The following is a 26385-nucleotide window of genomic DNA, read 5'->3' as shown; positions in this document are numbered from 1 at the left end:
TTCATCCTTCCTTTATGTTGATCACTTGTAGTATTGAGATGATCAAAAGCAAATGCTGATGGTCGATCTTTCTTTCATGTGGATATACTTAGCCCTTTGAAGGCTAAAGTTTTAGTAGAAGTAGTTGTTGGACATTGGTCTTCTTCTCCTACCATGGCCATACTCAATCTTGGAAATACTGAAGATTGAGCACTTGAAGGCTTAATACGATCGAAGACAGAAGTTCTTTACTTCATTTCTTCTGAGTCATTGACTTCTTCGGTACTTATATTATTGTTGTCAACTTCCACTATGCCAACAGTGTGACATGTAATATCTTCTGATACTTTCTTTGAATGATTATTGAGAAAGTTTCTTGGGCGAAATTCTGCAAAAGTTGTCGGCCGTTGGAATTGAAGGAAGTCCTTGTCTTCTTTCTTAGCATGCTTAGGCTTCCATGTCATCTTTTTGCCTTTCTTTTTATGAGTCTAGTTCCTTCTTTTATAGCTTCGATAGGAACGCGACTCTTTTCGGGTGGAGTTTGGATGTCTTCTTTTTCGACGAGTCACAATTATCCACCCTTCATTTTCATCTTCAACGAGCTCATCTTTCTTTTTGGAATTTGTTGTTTGAATCTCTTGCTGGAACCAAACAACTATAGGCTCAAAGACTCCAAATTGGATCAGGCTTTGTCTTTGAGCATGGGACACAGGTAATGTTGGAACACTTGAAGTCTCTGCTACTGTAGCATGATTTGTCTGAGCTACTTCATCAGAATCTAGCTCAATCTTCTTTTCACGAGCCAACTTCATAATTCGTTCCTTTAGCACGAAGTACCTTTCAACAGGTTGACTAACGACCCGATGATACTTGCAGTAGTTAGGATCATCTACTTTTTGTGTTTGTTCCGGTCACTTGCATTTCGGCAGCTGAATAAGTTGCTTCTCTAGCAGTTGCTCCAACATATCTGCCATATCAAAGTCAGGGAATGGATAAACCTTCTCCTGTTTTCTTTTAAGAGTTGGACGATGCTTCTCGCATTGTGCCTTCTTTCAAATTTGGTTTGTTTTCCTTTGGAGAAAATTTCAGCGGGGTCAAATGAACAACCATAGATTCTTTTGTGACACTATCCACGATTTTTTCAGTGCCCTTGACTTCATTCTTGTATTTTTCTCCCTTCAAGGACTAGGAAATCTTTAGTTCCTTTGTTGGTAATGCTCAGCTCCATATCATGAGCGCTCCTCAAAAGTACGAGGTTTTATCCCTTGCAGGATGTAGAGAAGCTCCAGTGCATACCTTGAGTGCACATCTCCATTGCAGATAATTCAGTGAGTCTATTTTTGCAATCCAAACTCAAAGCTCTCCATCGGTTGATGTAATCGATGACTGTCTCTCCCTTCCACTATTTGGTGATCGTCAGCTCCATCATACTAATAGTGCACCTTGTACTGTAGAAGCAGTTCAGGAACTCCCTTTCTAACTGTTCCCAACTGTCAATCACTTCTAGCTCCAAATCAGTATACCAATCGAAAGCATTTCCTTTCAAGGTATGGACGAACTGCTTGACTATTTGGTCTCCTCTAGTTCCTGCATTTTTGTAGGTTTCAATGAAGTGTGCAACATGTTGTTTTGCATTGCTCTTTCCATCAAACTGCTGGAACTTTGGAGGTTGATACCCAGCTGGCATTCTAAGGTTTTCGATTCTCTTGGTGTACGGCTTGGAGTACATAAATGAGGACTATGATGGTCCTCCGTACTAAGCCCTTATGGAGTTTGTAATCATATCCTACAGCTGTGAAATTGAAAGGGTGGTGACAGAGGTAGATTGTTGTGACTGATCTTCCTGCAAGATAGCCTTTCCTTTGTCATTGGCTTTTGTAGCTGGAGATTTACTCGACTCAGCAGTTTCTCAAGCCTATATTTTATCTCTTAAAGAAGTGATTTCATGATCTCGCTCTTCTACAACTTTCATTATGAGATTTATCTTTATCTCCATCTCTGCCATGGTCGACTCAGTCGTTACGTCAGACATCATGACAGACAGTACATCAAAATGTGATTCTTTCTATGATAGATCAGTAGCAGTAGAAGAGTTGTCGAACAAGGGATTTTTTCTGATGACGATCCCACCTTTAGAAGATTCCATCAGTTGGTCCTAGATTTCCTTCGCGATGACAGAGGTTAAGTAAGTGTTACTTGCGACGATAGCTTTGGATACAGCTTTCTTTGGTGCCATTTGTAGATTTATTGACTTGGATAATGAGAGAGAGATGAGAGGTAGGATATCCCATTGGGCGTGCCAATTTGTTCGCACGAGATTTCAAGAGAAATTTATTTCGTGGAACTTCAACTTTGTATTTGTATTAATTTTATGGAAAGTCAGTACAATCTCTAATACATAATATTTTGATGCTTTCAAAATAAACCATAGTCTTTAAGCTGGTTGATCTTCTTCTATGATCAGCCTTTGGGCTTGTTGATCTTCTTGGATGATTGGTCTTTGGGCTTGTTGATCTTCTTGGATGATCGGCCTTTAGGCTTGATGATCTTCTTGGCTTATTGATCTTTTTGGAAGATCGACATTTGGGGTTGTTAATCTTTTTGGATTATCAGCTTTTGGGCTTGATGATCTTCTTGGATGAATGGCCTTTGGGCTTGTTGAACTTCTTGAATGATCGGCCTTTAGGCTTGACGATCTTCTTGGATGATCGACCTTTAGGCTTGTTGATCTTCTTGGATGATCGATCTTTGGGTTTGATGATCTTCTTAGATGATCGGCCTTTGGGCTTGTTGATCTTCTTGGACGATCGGTCTTTAGGCTTGTTGATCTTTTGGATGATCGGCTTTTGGGCTTGATGATCTTATTGGATGATCAGTCTTTGAGCTTGTTGATCTTCTTGGACGATTAGTCTTTGAGCTTGTTGATCTTCTTGGACGATTAGTCTTTGGGCTTATTGATCTTCTTGGATGATCGGTCTTTGGGCTTATTGATCTTCTTCGATGATCGACCTTTGGGCTTGTTGATCATCGGCCTTTGGACTTGTTGATCTTCTTGGATGATCGGCTTTTGAGCTTAATGATCTTCTTGGACGATCAGCCTTTGGGCTTGTTGATCTTCTTGGATGATTAGTGCTCACACGAGGCTTCTGAAGAAACTTGTTTCGTGGAGTTGAACTTGATTTGGTGTTGATGTTGATGTTGATTTGATGCGATGTGGTTCGATCTCTAGTATTTGATGTGATGGAGGAGAAACATTTGATTTTCACTTTTGTCACTTTTAATCATCTTTAAGATATCTTACGTAATTTCACATTTAAATCATTAAAAAAATCTCATTTTATCTCTAGTATCTACTTCATTTTAAATAAAGGGAGAAGAGATTAAAAAAAAAAAAAAAACACATTTGATTCTCTAATCTTTAATTTTCAAAAAATATTTAAATAATCACATTTTATCTTCAATAATCTCTATTTCTTTTTAAATAAAGAAACATTTAAATAAAAATCATATTTTATTCTCTAAAAAAAATGTTGAATGAAATTTAAAAAATCACATTTTATTCTCTAATCTCTAATTCATGAGAAATATTAAAAAAATTGCACTTTATCTTTAATAACCTCTACTTCTCTTAAAATAAAGGGAATTTAAAAAAAAAAAAAAGTCATATTTTGTTCTCTAATCCCTTATTCATGATTTTTTTAAAATTTTATTCTATCTCTAATATCTTCTTCAAGTTAAATAAAAGTAAAACAAAAATTAAAAACAAATCATATTATTTATAAATTTAAAAGTCATTTTTTTTTTCAAATTACATTCTATCTCTAATCTCTTATTCACAAATTAAGGAAATAAAACACATTTTATCTCAAATAATTTCTACTTCACATCAAATAAAGGAATTGATTTTTTTTAAAAATCAAATTATGATTTGAGATCTAAATTTCCTTTATAAATATTTAATTTCGACTTCTCATTTTCCTTAGTATCTTTTCTTCCTTTTTTTTTTTCTTTTTGCCTTTTTTTTAAAAAGAAAACATTTAATCGACTCTAGAACTTCTTTGTATTTTTTTTTTTTTTTCTAGAAATTTCGTTGTGGGTATTCATATTTTTTAAAATTTAGTTAATAGCAACATCTTTCCTAATGTTTCTTTTCTTTCTTTAAAATGTTCAATTTCTCAGTTTCAAAATCTCTTCTATCTTATATCACCCCTCTCTTTTTTGTTTAATGTATGTTTTCAATTTTTTTTTTATTTTTCAATTTTGGAAAAATATATACAGCGGTTTAATATCTCCTTTTTTATATGTTTTGTAGTTTTTTTTATACACACAACATATTTACCTATTCCTCACAATAGCTTTTGTTCTTTTTTTTTTTTTTTTCAATTTGTTATTAAGTACACATAAATTCATAAGAATTTGAAATAAAGTTCAAAATCAAGAAGAAGGTTGCAAATCAAGAGAGATTAAGTTGCTAGGGCTTCCGTTTGCATAGGAAAAAATTATATTTTTGTTGAAACTAAAATTTGAAAAAATTTGAAATTAAGAGGATAATCAAAATCATCTTTTTTCAACTAAGAAAATAGAAAACAATACTCTTTTATTTTAACTAAAGTTTGAAATTAAAAGAATAATAACATCATCCAAATCAAATAAAAAAAATTAACATAGATTAGATTATAACGAAAAAATAATAATACTTTGATTGAAACTAAATTTAAAATTAGGAGAATAATGAAATCATCCCATCCAAAATAAATAAATAAAAATAGAAAAAAAAAATATGTTGGTTTAATTTAAAGTTTAGGATTAGGAGGGTAATCAAATCATCAAATAAAAAGGTTCCTTTTATTAAATAAGAAAAATTATCATGATTCTTTAAATCAAAGTTTGAAATTAATAAGATAATCTAAACATCAATTTTTTTATTAAGAAAAAAGCTAAGAAATTATTATCACGAAATTTTAAAAATAATAATTATTATATTGGTTTAATTTAAAGTTTAAAACTTGAAGGGTAACCAAATCATCCAATGAAAAAATTTAAGAAAAATAAGAAAGGATTATCAGTATTTGCGCTTGTTGATCTTCTTGGACAATCGACCTTTGGGCTTAGACAATTGGCCTTTGGGCTTGTTGATCTAATTAGTCTCGAATTCAATTATTTGGAATTTCGTCATTAATTTAGAAAATGACGTGGCAATTTGCGATCGGTCCAAAATTTCTCATTCAACACAAATAATCCAAATCCATATATCAAATACATTTTTTTTTAACCAAGTTACCATTAACTTTTTAAAAAAAAATAATAAAAACCTTTGTTCATATTGAAGTTTGAAATTAGAAAGATAATCAAATCAACCCGATTAAAAAATATTTGTTTTTTACTAAAATGATAACTATCACAATTTTTAAAAAAAAAACAATACAGATATTTTAGTTTATATATTCTTTATACAGGTTTGATTTATGTACTCTTTTATAATATATTTTATATTCAATCAAAATAAACAGTTATTCCTAACCCAACTTCCACAATTTTTATAAATACTTTTCATCACTTACTTAAAAAAATAAAACTCTTTTATACATATATTAAAGTTGTGTTATACAGTAGTATCAAACTAGTCATAACAAAAAAGGATGAAAGGAAAAAAATGTTGAAAAAAGAAAATATAACCGAAGTAGAAAATTGTTGGCAATGCATATTAAAAGAAATAACTTAGAAGGTTAAAAGAATATAAAACACAAATAAATGTCAATAATGTTGAATGAAATTAAAAAAAAAATACTTCAATGCTTAAAAAAAAAAAAAAACTATAGAAACTAGGGAGCATGAGTTAACAAAATTAAAACCAAAACAAAAACCAAAGAAGAAAAGCAAATAACATAACTAAAATAGGTAAAATAAGAGAAGGAAAACATAAATTCTAAAATATAGTAAATGCACACCAATCATAAGTTTTTTTTTTTTTTAACCGTTATTATTTTGTCAACAAGAGTGTAGCTCAATTGACTTTGTGCTTCAAATAATATTTTTTTATCTTTAAAAAAAAACTAACTTTTTAAAGGATATATATAAATTCACCAACCACGTTTAGCAAACCATGAAATTAAAATAACAGGGTAAACTAGCATCCAAAATTAACAAAACTTGTAACTGTGTTATTAATTCAATGCATCCAAAATCAATAGGATAAAAACATTGGCATTTGTCACAAGAAAAATATTATATTCAAATAGCATAATTTTCATCCATTAGCTAGTTTTACAACTTGGATTCAAAATTGTGAAACTGAAATATGACAATTAAAATAATGTATCTTTAGTTCTATATTGTTAACAAAATTAAAATTGAAACTGAAAAAAAGAGAAAGAAATAGAATATATCTGAATCAAAATTTTGGGAGTTTAATTTAACCAATTTATAGAAAAATTTAGATTCAAATAGATTTGATTTTGAATAGAATTATATCTTCTTTTGGAAAAACTATATCTAAAATACCTCGAAGTTTTATTTGATCATTTTATAGTTTGAGATATTAAAATATTTGAATTTAACATAATATTATATATAAAAATTAAAGTTAACAAGATGTGGAATATTTAAATTTAAAACAAATCATTATTTTAAATTGATAACTTAATTAAATAAAGCTAAATAAAAATAAAATTTATCATTATTTTTCTTTCAAAACCAAATTAAGCCATGTGAATGACATCTTTCTTTTATCCACGTGAATGATATTTCTTTGTAATGATAAATTTTGCATCTTATATCAAATGTTAGAAATATCCAATTTTGAAATCAATAAAATCCATGTGAAGGTTAATTTTTTCCTAGGTGAATGATAAAATTGTGTTCTTTAGTGATAAATTTTGGATCATAAATCAAATTTTATAAATAAACCAATTAAATTTACGTGAATTACAAAATAAGATAACCAAATTTTAAACTAATTAAAAGACATGAATTATAAACTAATTAGAATCAAATATGAGAGATAAAAAAAATAAACCAATTAAATTTAGGAAAATTATAAGAAATGTCTACTTAAAATACTCAAGGTTGAGATATGCTAGACTGTCAATAGTATTGCAAAAATGTCTACCAGATCTTTAAGGGAGGAAAGTGAATATATTTTTTCAGTTATGAATATGTTTTTTCCAATTATATCCTTGTGCATCTAGTTAATTACAAATTATCCATAGAAAAGTAAGATATTTTTAGGAGCACTTGAATAATATATATTCTGTTAGAAGTAAGATATTTTTAGGAGCACTTGAATAATATATATTCTCTATAACCCAAAATCAATGCAATAATTCAAATATTTATATATTATTATTATTATTATTTTAGAATTTTTCTATTTATAAGAATTTCTCTTATTTTTATTAATGTCTATATATAGGGTTGAGATTTCTCATTTTCATTTTTTTGTTTACAATACGTTCATCCTCTTACTATGCCACAGGATTCCTTCATCGACAATAACAAAAACATAAACAAAGAAGGTAGATCATGATGAAGGAATGAGAGAGAAAAGTAAAATGTCCATTGGTGAAGTTTTTATCTTTGTTTGTCTTCGGTCCTGCCACAATTGTGCCTTCTATTAGACGAAACAAACATAACTTATGCAAATTTTCAAGCATGGTATTGTGTGTCACAATTGCACCTTCGTAAGGATCTCGAGTCGATTGTGCGGCACTTGTTCTCGCCCTCGAATAATTCAACCAATCCAAATCTAAATAGCCGGTGGCATAATGGACATTTCTCACAACCTCCACCCTCGTTCTTGAGAAAAGGTTTTAGAAAATGGGTTTAGAGGAAAATATTTTCGTAAACGTATGAAAGTATGTGTAAGCAATAAAAATTAGTCATACAACTAAAAAGCAATAAGCAAAACACGGCTTTATAGCATACAACTCACTGGTATGAGGATATGATGACTAGTTTTAACCCCATACAGACTTTTAATGCACAGCTGCACTTGACCGACATATGTCTCCCTGACCCCCGGTTCTTCTACATGCAACCATTAGCATTATCCCTATGGTAGTAATGGTTCTTTCGAAGGCACCCTATCTGGTACACCTTCTATTCTTCTTCTTCCCAACGAAACACTCAAACTCTTGGAAAATGAGCTTGGTTCTTACTTTTTGACAAGACGGATTTCCCTTCAATGGTGAAATCCGGCTTCAATCCATACACTGTCTCTGATACTGACTCACATCTGCCTTGCAAAACTGACACTTTTGACGCAACTATGAAGTCTTCAATTCACCCTCGGGTTTCTTTCTCTCTGTCTTTTCCAGATGTGTCGACACTTACGCGTCGCCAATGCACTATCTTCACAAGTGGGTTCACAATCTACTATCTCAAAGTTAGATTGTTACATCTTCCCCCACTTAAACTATCATTGTCCTCGATGACTGATGATGTAAATTTGGTAATGCAATTATGCGATGTATGTCTTAAGTTATGCATTTGTTCTCATACTCAGTGGTCATGCATTAGAATGGAAAGTATGCATTGATCTCATATGCAATGACCATGCATTCCTGTCACAAGTTTTCTTGCATTCTCACCAAGTATAACGAGATCCCAAGTTTCTCAGGTGATCCGAGATCGAACTCAGGGACTTGTAACTAAATGGTATGCGGTAATTTGTTTGCGGCGAAGAAATAAAAGAATATTGGGGATTATGAGCTATGCACTACTCCTACTCCTAACTAACAGATTAAGTGGTGGAAGAATGACTGAGATGTAGAAACACGACAACTGTTAACGCATAGTAAAATGCATAGGAAAGAGAGAAAAAATGGCGAGGATGTCTTCATCGCAACACCAAGCATGACTGCAAGGGTAACCCTATCCAACGCATGTTATGTGATCATGCTATACACACGCTTGATAGAGACGCATACAATGTGTAATGGCAAACGGAGCTTATTCCTAAGTCTCCATTCTTGCTTATGCGATTCTAATCCAGCTTTCTCAAGCCTAGATTCTAACATAGCTCTCTCACTTCTTAGGTTCTTTCTTTAGACTCTCACTCGAGTAGATCTAAAGGGGTGATGGACGCATACATAAGACAAGGTAATCACATTAACCTAGTTGACGTAAGATTATTCCTATCCCTAGTGAACACTTGCTTACATTGCTTAATGCGACCGACTACTTACCCTCCTGGGCAGTTAGTTGCTGCTGATTCTACTCATAGACAAGCATTGTGTCTGCTTATAGACAAGTGTTGCTACAGTTTCACACTAAGAAAATAAGGTTTTCTCACAACACTCACGTAACGCACACCTCCCGATGGTTTGCTACATGCTTCATATCCCTAAGCTGCATGATTAAGTATGCGATACTCTAGCAGTCTTACATAGTGATGCAATGAAAGTAAATGATGCTAGTAAATGAAGATGGAGAGGGAATCGAAGGAAAATATAGAAATGCATTTATCACAAAATGTATTAATTCCTTAAGCCAAAATGTAATACAATACAAGGATAGAAGAGATATGGAGGGCCAGATGGAAGCTATGTCTTGCTTCCATCAAATGTGTGTCAAGGCTACTGGTGGTGCCATGGATGGGCGGTGGAGTAGACTCTCTCGAGCTTTAACTCCGGCGAAGGCTCCAATCGTCACTCGCAATGGTTGAGGGGATGAAGAACTCTCGAGACTATCTTCTCATGCTTTGGTCTAGATCACAAAGATATGCCCTCAGGCAGAAAACCCTGAATGCCCTTCAGGAAGGAGACCTTGGACAATTTGAAGTTCTGCTCAACGGCTTCTATTTATAGAGCTTGATCGCTAATAGCATTAATGGTCCTTCTCTGAATTCTGTAGCTAACTACGTGATGGATGTGATGGATCTGCTCTGAATCTCTGCAGCCAACAGTGTGGGTAGGTGAAATGTCAACATCACCTTTTGATAATCCCAGTGTATGCGTTCATGCTTACATTCCACCAACCTTGTTTTCATCCCTCTATTATGGTTATTACTTTGTAGCCGCAATCTCCCTGCGATGACCGCATTCGCTTGATAGCCGCAACACCCATACAACTGACATATGCGATCACCACATGCGATCGTCTCCGCGATAGCCTAGCTTCCGCGTATGCGATCGATTTCTGCATTTGCTACAAAAATAAACAATTGAATGCATAATAACGTATAATAGTGGGTTAGCCGAGATTCTTAATGCCAATAGACACAAGCTCATTTTCTCATGAATTCTAAGTATAATTGTCGCATCTTCTACTTAGCAGCCCTCATAATTCTAAATAAAAGGCCTATAATGACGTGCATTTCTGCCCATCATCAATGACAAACTTGGGGGGTGTGATCCACTTTCATTCTCGTTGGATTGGTAATAAAATATGATGCTAATAAAAAAGAGAAAAAAACATAAAAATATATGGATGAATAAAACTAGAATATGGTGCTAATAAAATTTTTGAAATAAAATTGATATAAAAGTGGCATAATAACATATCTTAATTATTATTTAATATGATCATTCTTCTATAGTTTTTCGAAGGTAGTGACTTAGGTTAATTCTTTTATAGTTTTTTGAAGGTAGTGACTTTAGGAGGGGAAAAACGAAATTTGGAACTACAAAAAGAGAAAAAATGTATAAAAATATATGGATGAATAAAATCAAAATATGATGCTAATAAAATTTGTGAAAGAAAATTAATATAAAAGTGACATAATAACTATTGGGTTTTATGTCCTATAATACGCAGTTTGTAAAATGATAAACATATTCCATAATCAATATATGTATTATTGATTTCATAAATAGTATGAAAGTCTAAATCCAATAAACTAAGGCCCATGACTATTGCATGAGTACTTGAACTTTATGTGGAGACATAAGAGTGGACTAGGTTCGAGTAAATAGTCAAAATGATCTATGGTACATGAATAAAGTTGGGTACCTTATTCTAGTAACATCATTAGATGCAGCCTACTCTGTAGTTGTTACAAAGAGTTGTAAAGTGCTACATGCGAAGTGATCCTAATTCGTACATGTTATGACATGAGGAGTGGGGGCATCCTATGCAATGAGTTTGTATAAGACCGGACCAAGAAATAAATCACTCTAACTTTATAACACTGTTTACTGTATAAGACCGACTATTTCACCTAGATGACCTAGGTAACTCGATCTTAATCCTGAGCTAACTATGAACTCTTGTTTATTCGGGATTACCCTTAAATTTTCATAGGTGAGGGTTGGCTCAATAGCGCCGGCTCAATAAGACACCAATTTCCTGGGGTAAGACCTAATAGATCGTTGGGACATAGGGTGCAAGACGGAGTTCACGCCTACCCGATTTAGGGATAGAAGAAAGATTGTTCTCTCAAGTACTGAATCAAGTCTTAAAAAGGGCCCCACCCTCTCACTAGGCTGAGAGAGTTTGGTTTAGTGATTAGATCGCAAAACCAGTTGTTCATTAGAGGATTAGTAGGAACTTGAGAAATAAGATGTAATCTCGGGGTAAAAACAGATATTTGACCCATGTATTGTTACAAACAACCTGTGAAGGGTCAACTTGTTGATTATGGTTAATAATGTGGACATAATAATCTACAGTGAGGGGAGTACAATTATGGCTTTAGTGAGTGACCCATTAGTTAATGAATGGGGATTAATCTGGTCTAATGAGATTAGTCAATTAATCTCAGATCCTTGGAGCCAATGATCTGTAGATCCGCGAGGTCCCCTACTTAGCTTGTAACGGACTAGCTCTAGAATAGCGTGATAAGTTAATTTGAAACGTTCAAATTAGAATTAAGGAATAAGTAATTATATGAGATATAATTTACATGTTTAATTTGATAATTAAACGTATATGAGAATTTATATATTTAAATATGATTTAAATATATAAAGATGGATATGTGTAAAAATTAATTTAATATTTGATATTAAATTAATTAAGTTTTATTTAAAAATTAAATTATGAAATTAATTTATTTTTCAGTTTTTAAAATCAAAATGGATTTTGTAAAAATCAAGTTTCAATTTTTGGTAAAATTGGAAAATTAGAAATGTAAAACACAAAATGGAAAAACTTGGTTTTCCATTATCTATCTTGTACTTGCTCACACAAAAGCCATCAACTTTGCCTTGTCTTACTCCAAGCATGAGTTGCAACTCATGCAACTCTCTCCCTTGCTTGTTGATCTGTAATATAATGAAGAGTTTGGAGTAAAATTTGGGCAAGCAATCAAGAGAGAATTTTAGAGAAAAATCGTGTTGAAGAAAGAGTTCTTCACCAAGATTGTTGCTATGAGCAATTCTTCTCCATCCCTTGATTCAAGCTTGTTTTGAGTCCCACAACTCAATCTAGAGCACCAAGAGAATAGTATTTTGAGGTAGTCTGCAACAAGATTTGGAGAAGATTGCAACTGGGAAACAAGCTTTGAAGAAGTTTTACAAGAGGTATGTCATGAAACTCACTTGTTTTCTACAAGTGCATGCTTTAACTTTTGCAAAAAATTACTGAATTTGAGTGCTTAAATGATCCTTGTGCTTCTGCTGTTGCTAATACATTTCTACAATTGGTATCAGAGCATCATATAAGCATTCAATTCGGTTTAATTTTGGTTTTGTGGGTGTTTTATATGAGACATATGAAACTGATGCACTGATATGGTATTAGAAGTTTTGGCATTTTAATTCTCTTTAGTTTCTCATTTAAATTTGTAGTTGGCTCTTGTTTGATGAGCTTTTATGTGTTAGCAAGAGTTTGTAATTTATTTGGAGTCATTAGAGTTGAAATTAAGATATAAGTGAAGAAATAAGTGAAGAAGGTCGAGCTATTGTTCCAGTTTTTTAGCTTCTGCTCAAAATCGTTGTTGAGGTTCAATTGTTAAGTGATCATCTAGTTCCAGGCATTACATGATATTAAGAAAAGTTAGAAAATCGTATAGCAATGGGCCCTGGTCGTTGTGATGTTAAATGATAAACGATTGTGTACCTAAAAGAGTTAAACGATACGTTCAATTTGCTATACGATAGCACTACGCGATCGTTTAGTTTTTGCGTGGAAATTAAACGATACGTTGATTTTGCTTTACGATGACATGAAGCGCTAGGCAATGGTATTAAGCGATTATTTAGTTCTACCCGAGAGCTAAACGATTGCTCTATGTGATAGATAGATGACACTAAGCGATCGTGTAGTTCTATACGATAGAACTAAGCGATCATTTAGCTACGGCTGACACTAAGCGATCATGTACTTCTTCACAACACAAGGCAATGGTGTTAGACGATTGACTTCAACGCTACACGATCGGCCTTAGCAAGATTTTGAGGTTGGACCGAGAGCAGCTGTTTCGACCGGTTTTCTCAAGGTCCAATTTGGTTCAGCCTCAAAGTGTTTTTGGCTGGTCCGGTTCAGACTCATCCAGTCCGGTTCAAGATGCTTGGGTTCGGTTCGTAGCGGTTCAAAGATGGTTTTGAAGCTGTTTGTAATAGTTAGGCTTCTGTTTGCTTGTATATGCCAAAACTAAAACCATATCAGTCTGTGTTTAATTATTTATGCATTTGATGTATGTTATAATTAAATAAATCTTGTATGTGCATACAGTATGCCATTTAGATTTAAAATCCAACCATAGGAAGCATGTTACATGCATTGAAAGTATGTTATAAATTGTTATAATATATAGTATGCATGTTAGGGTTTCTTGTATTTAATATTGAATGCTTTAATGTATGTTATGGATGTTTAGCATGTCTAAGTTTTATAAGTTGTTATAATATTGGGTTAGACATTTAAAATCCATAAACAACAGTTGCATGCTCACGTAGGTTGACCACCTATTTTAATAGTTAAAACTTATAAAACCCAGGTTACAAACTCAACTAGTATAGAATCTTGTGTAAGGCTAGGGGTTCTTATGTTGACAGTTTACGGAACACCTCCTACCTGGGTATTATGGCCGAATTATTGAGCGTTGGTAACCGGTTTTATGAGCATACGTGAGTGATGTGAGGTAATAAAATGGTTTATCACCTAGACCTCGTAGGCTAAAATCCAATTATAAGAGTTGTATTTTGATAAACCACATAGACTTAGGGTTATTTTATTAGCCGAAAAGAACCTAAGTATAAATCTACCCAATAGAACATTTCAGTGACAGTTTAATAACTTCTATATGATAGAGTTATTAGAAAACTTCAGTGGGAGATTAATAACATATACGATACATTATTTTTACTTCTCACGTCTCTAAGAGTTCACAATCCAGATTTAAGAGGTACTTCGTGTCACCCTGGAAGTGACCTCCATTCAGAAAGTATTTTTTAGCTTAAATCTAGATTTTGGTGAATAAGGGGAAGTTATTCAAACATAAGTCTATTATTCAATATACAAATTTTAACTGCCACGTCTCCACATAGTTTACACCGTCAAATTCATATGAAGTTTCATGTCACCCTGGAAATGACCACCATTCGGAAAGTGTTTTGTATGAGTCAATATCAAGGTAAACGGAGGAAGTAGTTCATAGTAAGTGGGTGAAGGATATGTGTCAATATATCCTACGGTCTCCTCTATTAGTCTAAATCGTGAGATTCCTATGTTGTGCCTGCTGGTTTGCTTTAGGCGACCCTTTGCTAGTCGTTTAGCGATGGCTATCCCCTCAGAGGGTCATAATATAGGATTCGGAACAACCCAGACTTAAGTAAAATGAATAGGGTCTTATATTTCAAAGGCAAATTCATACCATCCTATAGGATCTGAAAATGGCAGGTCACACTTACAAGAATTACTAAATTTTTAGTAAAGATCTTGACCAAAAATGATCACTAAACGACTATAGGAATAAGAGTTATTCCAGAGATAGTGTTTAGTCAAAATTTTTTGCTTTAAGGAAGGAGTATCTGACTGCCCCTCGGTAGCACATATTCTAACTCACTAAAGTATCGTTGCAAATAAATAATGGCTATGGCTACATTATTACTTTTTGCTAAAACTTGATTTTGGATTTAGTTACAATTTTCTTATTAGAAATTATTTCAATTTTATTAGCATGTCGAATTCTTCTAGAAAACTCACTTCCGATTTAAATAACAGTAAAATCAAATTAACAAACAAATTACTAGCGGTTGATTACACCAAAAGAGTTTTAATAGAGGATTGTCCTCTATCTCCCAATTCATCTGAAATTATGAATTATGTAGATGAGAGTGCAGATTTCGAACAACAAGATAAATATGATTTACTTGTTATCAAAGCATGTTTAGTGGAAAACGATAAAATTTGTATAATTGATTCAGGTGCTGCTAATCATGTTTGTACTATCTCACAGGAAACAAGTTCCTGGAGACAGTTGACAGAAGTGAAACAATTTTTAAGGTAGAGATCGGGGAGATTGTTTCAGCTAAAGCAGTGGGAGATATGAAGTTATTTATAGGAGATAAGTACATTTATTTGAAAAACGTATATTATATTCCTTCTATGAAAAGGAATCTAATATTTATCTCTTGTTTGCTAGAACACAATTATAAAGTTTATTTCGAAAATGATAAAGTATTCATCAATATAGGAAATAAAGAGATCTGCTCTATAAAATTAGAAAATAACTTGTATATATTAAAATCAACTGAGGTAAAAGCCATTTTGAACATAGAGATATTTAAAACTGCTGGGACTCATAAGAAAAGGAAGATTTCTCCAAATGCCTATCTTTGGCACTTGAGACTGGGTCACATAAATCTCAATAGGATTGAGAGATTGGTTAAGAGCGGTCATCTAAATAAGTTGGAAGACAGTCATTACCACCATGTGAGTCCTATCTCGAGGGTAAAATTAACAAAAGATCTTTTTTTGGAAAAGGTCTTAGAGCCAAAGAACCCCTAGAGCTGATTCAAGACCTTTGTGGGACTCTAAATGTTAGAGCGAGAGGAGGGTATGAATATTTCATCAGTTTTATAAATCATTATTCTAGGTATGGGCATATTTACCTAATGCACTAAAAGTCTGAAACTTTTGAAAAGTTCAAAGAGTATAAGGTTGAGATTGAAAACCAATTAGGTAAAAAGATTAAAATACTTCGAACGGATTGAGGTGGTGAGTATATAGACTTGGAATTCCGGAACTATTTGATAGAACATGGAATCTAGTCTCAACTCACAGCCCCTGACACACCTCAGCAAAACGGTGTGGCAGAAAGGAGAAACAGAACTTTGTTGGACATGGTTCGTTCCATGATGAGTTATGCTCAGTTACCAAATTCTTTTTGGAGACAAGCAGTTGGGACTGTGGTGTATATTTTGAACGTGGTTCCCTCAAAAAGTGTTTTGAAACACCTTATGAGCTCTGGAGAGGACGTAAAGGAAATTTATATCACTTCAGGATTTGGGGTTGTCCAGCACATGTATTGGTGCAAAATCCTAAAAAGTTGGAACACTGTTCAAAAGTATGCCTATTTGTAGTTTACCCAAAAGAAAAAAAAAGGTGGTTTCTTTTATGATCCTTAGGAAGATAAGGTATTTGTATCGACAAATGAAATCTTCCTAGAAGAAGACCATATAAAGAATCACCAACCTTGCAATAAGCTAATAATGGAAGAAATTTCCAGAGAAACGACAAATATATCAACAAGAGTTGTTGATAGAGCAGGTTCTTCAACCTATCAACAAGAATTGTTGATAGAGCAGGTCCATCAACAAGAGTTGTGAATGAAACTAAGACTTCACATCCTTCTCAAGAGTTGAGAGTACCCCGTCGTAGTGGGAGGGTTGTGCAACAGCCTGACCGATACATGGGTTTAACTGAAACTCAAGTCATCATACCAGATGATGGTTTAGAGGATCCATTGTCTTTTAACCAAGCAATGAACGATGTGAACAAAGACCAATGGATTAAAGCCATGGACCTTGAAATGAAATCTATGTATTTCAATTCTATCTGGGATCTTGTAGATCAACCTGAAGGGGTAAAACTCATCGATTGCAAATGGAACTACAAGAGAAAACGAGACCAAGCTGGTAAGGTAAAGACCTACAAAGCTAGACTTGTGGCAAAAGAGTTTACCCAAAACGAGGGGGTAGATTTTGAAGAAACCTTCTTTCCAGTTGCCATGATAAAGTCTATTAGAATATTCTTGTCCATAGCCACAATTTATGATTATGAAATATGAAAAATGGATGTCAAGAAAACTTTTCTGAATGGCTATCTTGAAGATAGTATCTATATGTCTCAACCAGAAGGGTTTATATAGCAGGGTCAAGAGCAAAAAGTTTGCAAACTTAATCGATCCATTTATGGATTGAAACAAGCTTCTAGATCTTAGAATATGAGATTTGACACTATGATCAGATCTTATAGCTTTGAACAAAATGTTGACGAACCCTATATTTACAAGAAAATCGTTAACAAAACTGTCGCTTTTCTGGTGTTGTATGTTGATGATATTCTACTCATTGGGAATGAGGTAGAATATCTAGCTGACATTAAGAGATGGCTAGTTTCACAATTCCAAATGAAAGATTTGGGAGAAGTACAGTATGTTCTTGGAATCCAAATAGTTTGGAATCGCAAGAATAGAACATTAGCATTATCTCAAGCATCTTATATAGACAAGATATTGTCTAGGTATAAAATGCAAAATTCCAAGAAATGATTTTTATCTTTCAGACATGGAATTCACCTGTCTAAGATGTTGGGAATGTCCTAGAACTCACAGTTCGTGCTAAACATTCTATTTATCAATAATAATGACTTGTTGATTTTGCATCTTATTATGAAAATCCAATAAACGCATCCTTGCCATAGTCTTAATGCTATAACTTTATGTAGTGACATAAATAGGATCAAGTTGATAGTATATAGCCTAAATGGTCTAATGAATATATGGATGAAATTGGGTATCTCATCCTGGTAACACTATTGGATGCGACCCACTATATAGTTGTTACAAGAGGTTGTAAGGTGCTACAAACGATGTGATCCACAAATCGTTTATGTTGAGACATGTGAGTGGAGGCATCCTATGGAATGAGTTTGCATATAGACCAGACCACGAAAATAGTCACTTTTCTTTATAATGAGTTTACATATAGACCAGACCACGAAAATAGTCACTTTTCTTTATAACGAGCGTTTATTGTTAAAACTGACTATTTCATTTATCATATAACCTAGGTTAACTCAATCTTAATCCTGAGCTAGCTATGAACTCTTATTTGTTTGGGATTATCCTTTGATATGCAAATGGTGGGAGTAGTCCAACAGCACTACTCAATAAGCTTACCATTTTGGGGATAAGACCGGATGAATAGTTGGGAACATAGCCTTGCAAGATGGAATTCAATCCTACCCTATTTAGGGTTAGTAAATAGGTTGTTCTCTTAAGTATTGATTCCAAGTCTTGACATTCGGGGCCCCGCCTTCTCATTATAGAGAAAATATTTTATTCATAAAGATTATGAATCATAATTGTTCATTAGAGGATCAATAGAAATTTAAGGAACAAGATGTATTCACAGAGGTAAAACGGTATTTTTGACCTAGCTGTGATTATGAAAAACCTGTGAAGGATCGACTTACGGTTTATAGTTATTAAGTTGACATAATATACCTACAGTGAGGGGAGTTCAACTATGGGCTATAGTGGAGTGTCCCATTAGTTAACAAATGGGGTTAGATCGGACTAATGAGTTTAGCCGATTAATCTTGAATCGTTGGAGCCTATGATCTGTAGGTCGCGAGGTCCCCCTACTAGCTCGTAAATGAATAAGCTTTAGAGTTACTTGAGAAATTAATTTGAAACATTAAAATTAAATGGAACATGAGAATATATATTTAAATATGATTTAAATATATGAAGATGATTATTGTGCAAAAATTAATTTAATATTTGTTATTAAATTAATTAATATATGAAATTTATTTAAGAAAATCATTTTTCAGTTTTATTAATCAAAATGGTTTTGAAATCATTTTTTATTTTTAAAAGAAAAAGGAAATTGGAAATCGGTTTTTGCATGAAATACAAATTGGAGAATGCAGTTTTTCTATTATCTTCATCTTCTTGCTCACACAAAGGTCATTAACTTCTCATCATTAATTCTCCAAGCATGAGCTGCAAGCCATGCAATTCACTTCCTTGCATGTTCAGCTGCAAGCCGTGCAATTTACTTCCTTGCATGTTAATCAAAATGGTTTTGAAATCATTTTTTATTTTTAAAAGAAAAAGGAAATTGGAAATCGGTTTTTACATCAAATACAAAATGGAGAATGCAGTTTTTCTATTATCTTCATCTTCTTGCCCACACAAAGACCATTAACTTCTCATCATTAATTCTCCAAGCATGAGCTAAAAGCCATGCAATTAACTTCCTTGCATGTTCATCTACAATAAATAAAGAAGTTTGGAGTCTTTTGAGAAAATCTAATGCAGAAATTTTAAGAGAAAATCTCTGTGAGAAGAAAGTGTTCTTCCTTTTGGGCTACTGTATGTTCTTCACTATTCTTCACCAATTCAAGCTGTTCTTGAGTCCCAAAACTCTATCTAAAGCTCCAAGAGCATAGTGGAGAAGACCTTGAGGTGGTTCACGATGTGTTTTTGTGAAGACTGCTGCTGTACGATCAAGATCTTGGTGTGTTCTTCAAAGGTATGATCTTAAAACCCTCTTTTTAGAAAAGCATGCTTTAGTTTCTACCAAGATTAGTGAATTTGAATGCTTATAGATCCTTGATACTTCCGCTGCATATTATTTAACTCTTTCAATTGGTATCATACCATCTTTTAAGAATTCAATTCAGTTTAATTTTTGTGTGGTGAGTGTTTTTCATGAGATATATGAAACTGATGCACTGGTATGGTTTTTTGAGTTTTGGTATCTTAATTCTCTTTAATTTCTAAATTAAATTTGTAATTGGCTCTTGTTTGATGAGCTTTTATGTGTTAACAAGAGTCTATAATTTATTTGAAGTCATTAGAGTTGAAATTAAGATGTAATTGAAGAAACAAGTGAAAAAGGCCGAGCTGCTGTTCCAGTATTTTTCAGCTTCTGCTCAAATTTGTTGCTGAGGTTCAGTTGCTAAGTGATCGTTTAGCTCTAGACGTTATAGGATGCGAAGAAAAGCTAGACGATCGTTTAACAATGGGCTCTAGTCGTTATGATGTTGAACGCTAAGTGATCGTGTACCTGCGGAAGTTAAGCGATGTGTGAATTTACTATACGATAGCACTACGCATTCGTTTAGTTTTGTCGTGGGAACTAAACGATACGTTGAATTTTCTAAACGATGGTGCTATACGATTGTTTATCTACGACGCGCTCTAAGTGATGCGATGAAGTGCTACGTGATAGCACTGAACAATCGTTTAGACGCAGAGCTAAGCGATCGTGTAGATAAATGTTAAGCGACGTGATGATGTTCTATACAATGAAGCTAAGCGATCATTTAGTCGCAGCGGATACTAAGCGATGACATGAAAGCGCTAAGCGATGGCTGTCTCTTATACACATCTAGATGTGTATAAGAGACAGGTTTAGCTCTATGCGCTGGAGCTAAGCGATAGCGAGGCGATGGAGCTAAGTGATCGTGTAGTCCTATACGATAGAGCTAAACAATCGTTTAGCTTTCGGCAAAACACTAAGTGATCATGTACCTCCTCTCAACATAAGGTGATGACACTAGACGATCACCTTCAGTGCTACATAATCGGCCTTAGCAACACTTTGAGGTTGGATCGAGAGTAGTCGGTTCGATCGATTTTCTCAAGGTCCAATCCGGTTCAACCTCAAAGGGTTTTGGCTGGTCCAGTTCAGATTCATCCAGCCCGGTTCAAGTTGTTTGGGTTTGGTTTGGAGTGGTTCGAGTGTTTCAAAGATGGTTTTGAAGCTGTTTGTAATAGTTAGAAATCTGTTTGCTTGTTTATGCCAAAACGAAAACCATATCAGTTAGTATTTAAATTTTTATGCATGAGATGTATGTAAAAATTAAATAATTCATGTATATGCATACAGTATGCCATGTAGATTTAAAACCCCACCGTAGGAAGCATGTTACATGCATTGAAAGTATGTTATAGTTGTTATAATATATAGTATGCATGTGAGAGTTGTGTTTAATATAATGGTTATATTAGATACCTTTGTTGAATGTTGTGGATGTTAAGCATGTCTAAATTTTGTAAGTTGTTATACAATTGGTTAGACGTTTAAAATCCATAACAAAGAACAGTTGCATGCTCACTTAGGTTAACAACTAATTTTAAACTTTAAAATAGATTGTTACCTTATAAAATACGGTCACAACTCATATCGATTCATAAACCTGTCTAAGGCTAGGGGTACTTAAGTTGATGGTTTACGGAACACCTCCTACCTGGGTATTATGACCGAATTATTGAGAGTTGTTAACTGTTTTTATGAGCTTACGTGAGCGATGTGAGATAATAAAATGGTTTATCACCTAAACATTGTAGATTAAATCCAATTATAAGAGTTATATTTGGACAAACAACTTAGACTTAGGTTGTATCAAATTAGTCATCATGCCTAAGTAAATTACCCAAACATTTAGAACACTTTAGTAGGACATTAACAATATATTTGATATATATTTATTAGCTCTCACGTCCTCAAGAGTTCACACCGTGAGATCCATGCTCGGCTTCGTGTCAATTTTACCTCGACTGCTCCATACGGAAAGTGTGCATGGGTCAATAACAAGGTGAATGAGAGGTGGTTCATAGTAAGTGGGTGAAGGAAATGTGTCAACATTGTCCTACGATCTCCTCCATTAGTTTGAATCGTGATATTCCTATGTTGCACCTACTGTCGTTGATCGCGGCGATCCCTAGGAGGGTTGTAACATAGGATTCGAAACAACCCAGGCTTCAGTAAAATAAATAGGGTCTTATAGTTCCATCTTGGATATTGTCTTCTATCTCGGAGGCATATTCATACCATCCTATAATATCTGAAGAAGGTGGGTCACACTTACAAGAATTACTAATTGTTAGTAAAGATCTTGACTGAAATCGATAACCAAAAGAACTATTGGAATATGAGTTATTCTAGATAATAGTATTTGGTCAAGAACTGTCTTGCTTCTGTGAAGGAATTCTTGACTGTCCCACGGTAGCACTTGTTCTAAATCACTTAAGTATCGTTGCAATGATTTAAAGGGTACTTTATTAGTTTTGCTAAAATGGATTTAGATGCATATTGAATAGAGTCTATTTAAAATGTTTCAGCAATGTCGAACTCAATCATACAATTTCTTGCTTCTGACAAATATAATGGAGAGGGTTATTCGAATTGGAAGTCAAATATCAATACAATATTAGTAGTAGACGATTTGAGGTTTGTGTTGACGAAGGAACATCCTCCAGATCCCAATTCAACGGCTACCCAAAATTTTCGGGATGTCTATGATAGGTGGGTGAGGGCAAACGAAAAAGCCCGAACCTATATCTTGGCGAGTATATCTGATGTAATCAACAAGAAACATGAGGTCATGCCCACAGCTCGTGAGATTATGGCATCATTACAAGAGATGTTTGGGAAATAGTCATCGCCTATTAGACATGAAGCCATCAAGTATGTGTATGTGACATGTATGAAAGATGACCAAAATAAGAGAACACGTTCTCGACATGATGGTCCATTTTAATATTGCGGAGGCTCACGGAGCTATGATAGACGAGACAAATCAAGTGAGCATGATACTGGAATCTCTTCTTAAGAGCTATCTGTCGTTCAAGATAAATGTTGTCATGAACATAATCACTTAAAACTTAACAACGTTGTTGAATGAATTGCATACTTATCAATCTATGATGAAACTGAAGGAAGAAGAAATTAATGTTATTTTGAAACCGAAAAAGTTTTACAAAGGGTCCACGTCTGGTACGAAACCCGTTGATGATAAGAAAGTTGGTCCTTCTTCTTCTAAGGATAAAGCCGTACAGATGAAGAATAAAGGAAAGGGGAAAAAGAAAGTCGTTGCGAAGAAACCCAAAAACAAAACTCCCAAGGGAAAATGTTTCCATTATGGAGAGGTTGGGCATTGGAAACGAAATTGCCCAAAATATCTAGCTGAAAAGAAAGTAGAAAAGACTAAACAAGGTAAATATGTTTACTAGTTATTGAAACATGAATAGTGGAAAAATCTCACCTTACTTGGATATTAGATTCAGGTGCTGCTAATCATGTTTGTACTTTTCTACAGGAAACTAGTTCTTGGAGAAGACTTTTTGAATACGAGATGACTTTCAAGGTGGGAACAGGTGAAGTCATTTCAGCTGAAGCAGTGGGAGATGTGAAGTTGATTTTTGGAGACTCTTTTATGTTGCTCAAGAATGTGTTCTTTGTACCTAAGATTAAAAGAAATCTTATCTCCATTTCCTGTCTTTTAGAGAATATATACAGTGTATATTTTGAATGTAATGAAGTGTTTGTTTATCCAAGAGGTGTTCATATTTGTTCTTCTAGACTAGAAAATAACTTATACATATTACAACAAATTGAAGCAAAAGCCATTTTAAATATAGAGATGTTTAAAACGGCTGAAACTCATAATAAAAAGCGAAAAATTTCTCCTAACTCCTATCTTTGGCACCTCAGGCTTGGTCACATTAATCTCAATAGGATTGAGAGATTGGTAAAAAACGGTCATTAATGACATGTAGAAATGCATGTCATCTTAGGTCTTTTATTTAGAATGATGAAGGCTGTTAAGCAGAATATGCCACAATTATGTTAGGAATTCATGAGAAAATGAGTTTGCGGCGTTCAGCATTGAGAATCTCGGCTAACCCATTATTATATGTTATTATGCGTTCAATTGTCTATTTTTGTAGCTAACGCAGGAAGTGGACGCAAACGCGAAAGTCGGACTACTGCATAGACGACCGCATGCGAAGAAACTCTCCATCACAAAGGCGAACGCATGCGATCAATGCATGGGTATTGCGGTGATTAACCACATGCGTCCATCGCATAAGAGTTGCGATCGTCAAGCGATTGCGGTCATCGTGTAGAAGTTGCAGTATTAAGCGAATGCGGTCACTACATGATTGCGACTACACAATAACCATAATAGTGGGATGAAAGCAAGGTTGGTGGAATGAACGCATCAACGCATATCTCGGGAAAATCAAAAGATGATGTTAACATTTCATCTATCATGCCGTTAGCAGAAGAGACTCAGAAAAGGACCAACACGCCGCTAATGTCAAAATCAGAGTAGGTCCATTAATGCTGACGGCGATCAAGCTCTATAAATAGAAGCCGTCAATCATAATTTTAAGTCGTCTAAGTTTCAGACTTCGGGCAGATCCTTGTGATCCAGAAAAACGCGTTAGAAGAAAAGATTGAGAGTTTTTCGTCTCCTTCATCCATTCCGAGTGATGACTGGAGCCTTCGTCGAAGTTAGATCTCGAGAGAGTCAGCTCCGCCGCCCATCCATGACACCATCGGCAGCCTTGACACACATTCGCTGGAAGCAAGACATTGCTTCCAGCTAGTCTTTTCCTTTTCTCTTCTTTTCTCATATTGTATTGTATTACATTTTGTGTTCAATGCATTTCTATGTTTCCTTCGATTCCATCTCCATCTTTCTTTACTTAGCATCCTTAACTTTCATTGCATCACTCAGTGAGATTGCTAAAGTATCGCATACTTAGTCATGTGGATTAGAGATATGAAGCATGTAGCAAACCACCGGGAGGTGTGCGTTGCATGAGTGTGTGAGAAAACCTTATTTGTTTGGTGTGAAGCTGTAGCAATGCCTGTCTATAGGCGGACGCAATGCTTGTGTATGAGTAAAGTCAGAAACAACTAACTATCCGGGAGGGTAAGTGGTTGGTCGCATTAAGCAATGTAAGCATGTATTCACTAGAGATAGGAATAATCTTACATCAACCAAGTTTTTACGGTTACCTTGTCTTATGTATGTGTCCATCACACCTTTAGAGCTACTTAAGAGAGAGTCTAAAGAAAGAACCTAAGACTTGAGAGAGCTAGGTTAGAATCTAGACTCGAGAGAGCAAGATTACTTTTGGATAAGCAAGAATGGGGAACCTAGGAATAAGCTCCATTTTCTATTACACAAAGTATGCACCCTACGGAGAGGACAATGGTTGTGTCCAAGAAGTAGGATAGAGTCGCTGTATGCGGTCATTTCGTCCCTTTTGCATACACATCACATACGTCCTAGACTTAGGCTCTAGTGTGTGTAGCATGATCACATAGTTTGCATTGGCTGAGGTTGCCCTTGCGGTCACTCTTAAGGGTTGCAATGAATACGTCTCCACATTTTATCTATTTTTCATTCATTTACTACGCGTCAACAGTTGTCGTGTCTCTACCTCTCATTCATATTTCTCATCGCGTTGTCTGTTAGTTAGGAGTAGGAGTAGTGTTAGCTTATACCCCTCCATCATTCTTTTATTCAACCATCGCATACACATTACCACATACGTCTAGCTACAAGTCCCTAGTTCGACCTCTGATCACCCGAGAAACTTGCGTTCGCGTTATACTTAGCGTGAGTGCAAGAATACTTGTAACAGGAACGCATGGTCATCGCATACATTCGTTAACGCATAGTTTCATTCCAACGCATGACCATCGACACATGATAATCAACGCATACCTTAAGACATACATTGCATATTGCGTTCACCTAATTTTAGTCATCAAGTCTTTGACGACTTGGTAATTAATTTTTCGTCATCAATCATCTAAATCAGTTAGAAGACAGTTCCCTACCTCCATGTGAATCATGTCTTGAGGGAAAAGGGATGAAAAGATCTTTTTCTGACAAAGGAAAAGATCTGACAAAGGTCTTTATGTCAAAGAACCTCTTAAACTTATACATTCAGACCTTTGTGGTCCGATGAATGTTAAAGCTCGAGGAGGATATCAGTACTTCGTCTGTTTTATTGACAATTACTCTCAATATGGCTATATTTACTTAATCAGTCATAAGTCTGAAAGTCTTGAAAATATAATGAACAATCGTAAACTCAACATCTATATTTTGGGTACCATTCCATAGTTGAAGCCTCCTTATAATAGAGTTACAAATAGAACAAATTTAAGAAGCAACCATCATAAACATATGTGATCTTGCACCAAAAATATCAAAATTCCTAACAAAAAACAAATGCAAAAATTGGTGGTGACCTTGAATATTAACAGAGATATATCCCCCTTGGTAGATTTGCACAAAAGCGTATTTTGTTGAAAGCGGTTGAAAAAATTGATCTTTTGATAAGGAGATAGTTTTTCTCTAAAGGTTGCAATATGAAGAGATATAATGTTTCGAAAATTTTAGGTTAAAAATGAATGTAAAATTATAGAAAGAAAGATATCTCATTATAAAATTAATATTTTTCCATGAGGTGTG

This window comes from Benincasa hispida, chromosome 9, assembly GCF_009727055.1.
Source record: "Benincasa hispida cultivar B227 chromosome 9, ASM972705v1, whole genome shotgun sequence".
NCBI classification, from domain to species: domain Eukaryota; kingdom Viridiplantae; phylum Streptophyta; class Magnoliopsida; order Cucurbitales; family Cucurbitaceae; genus Benincasa; species Benincasa hispida.
The sequence above is the reverse complement of the archived record's forward strand: the minus strand, read 5'-3'. Positions refer to the sequence as shown.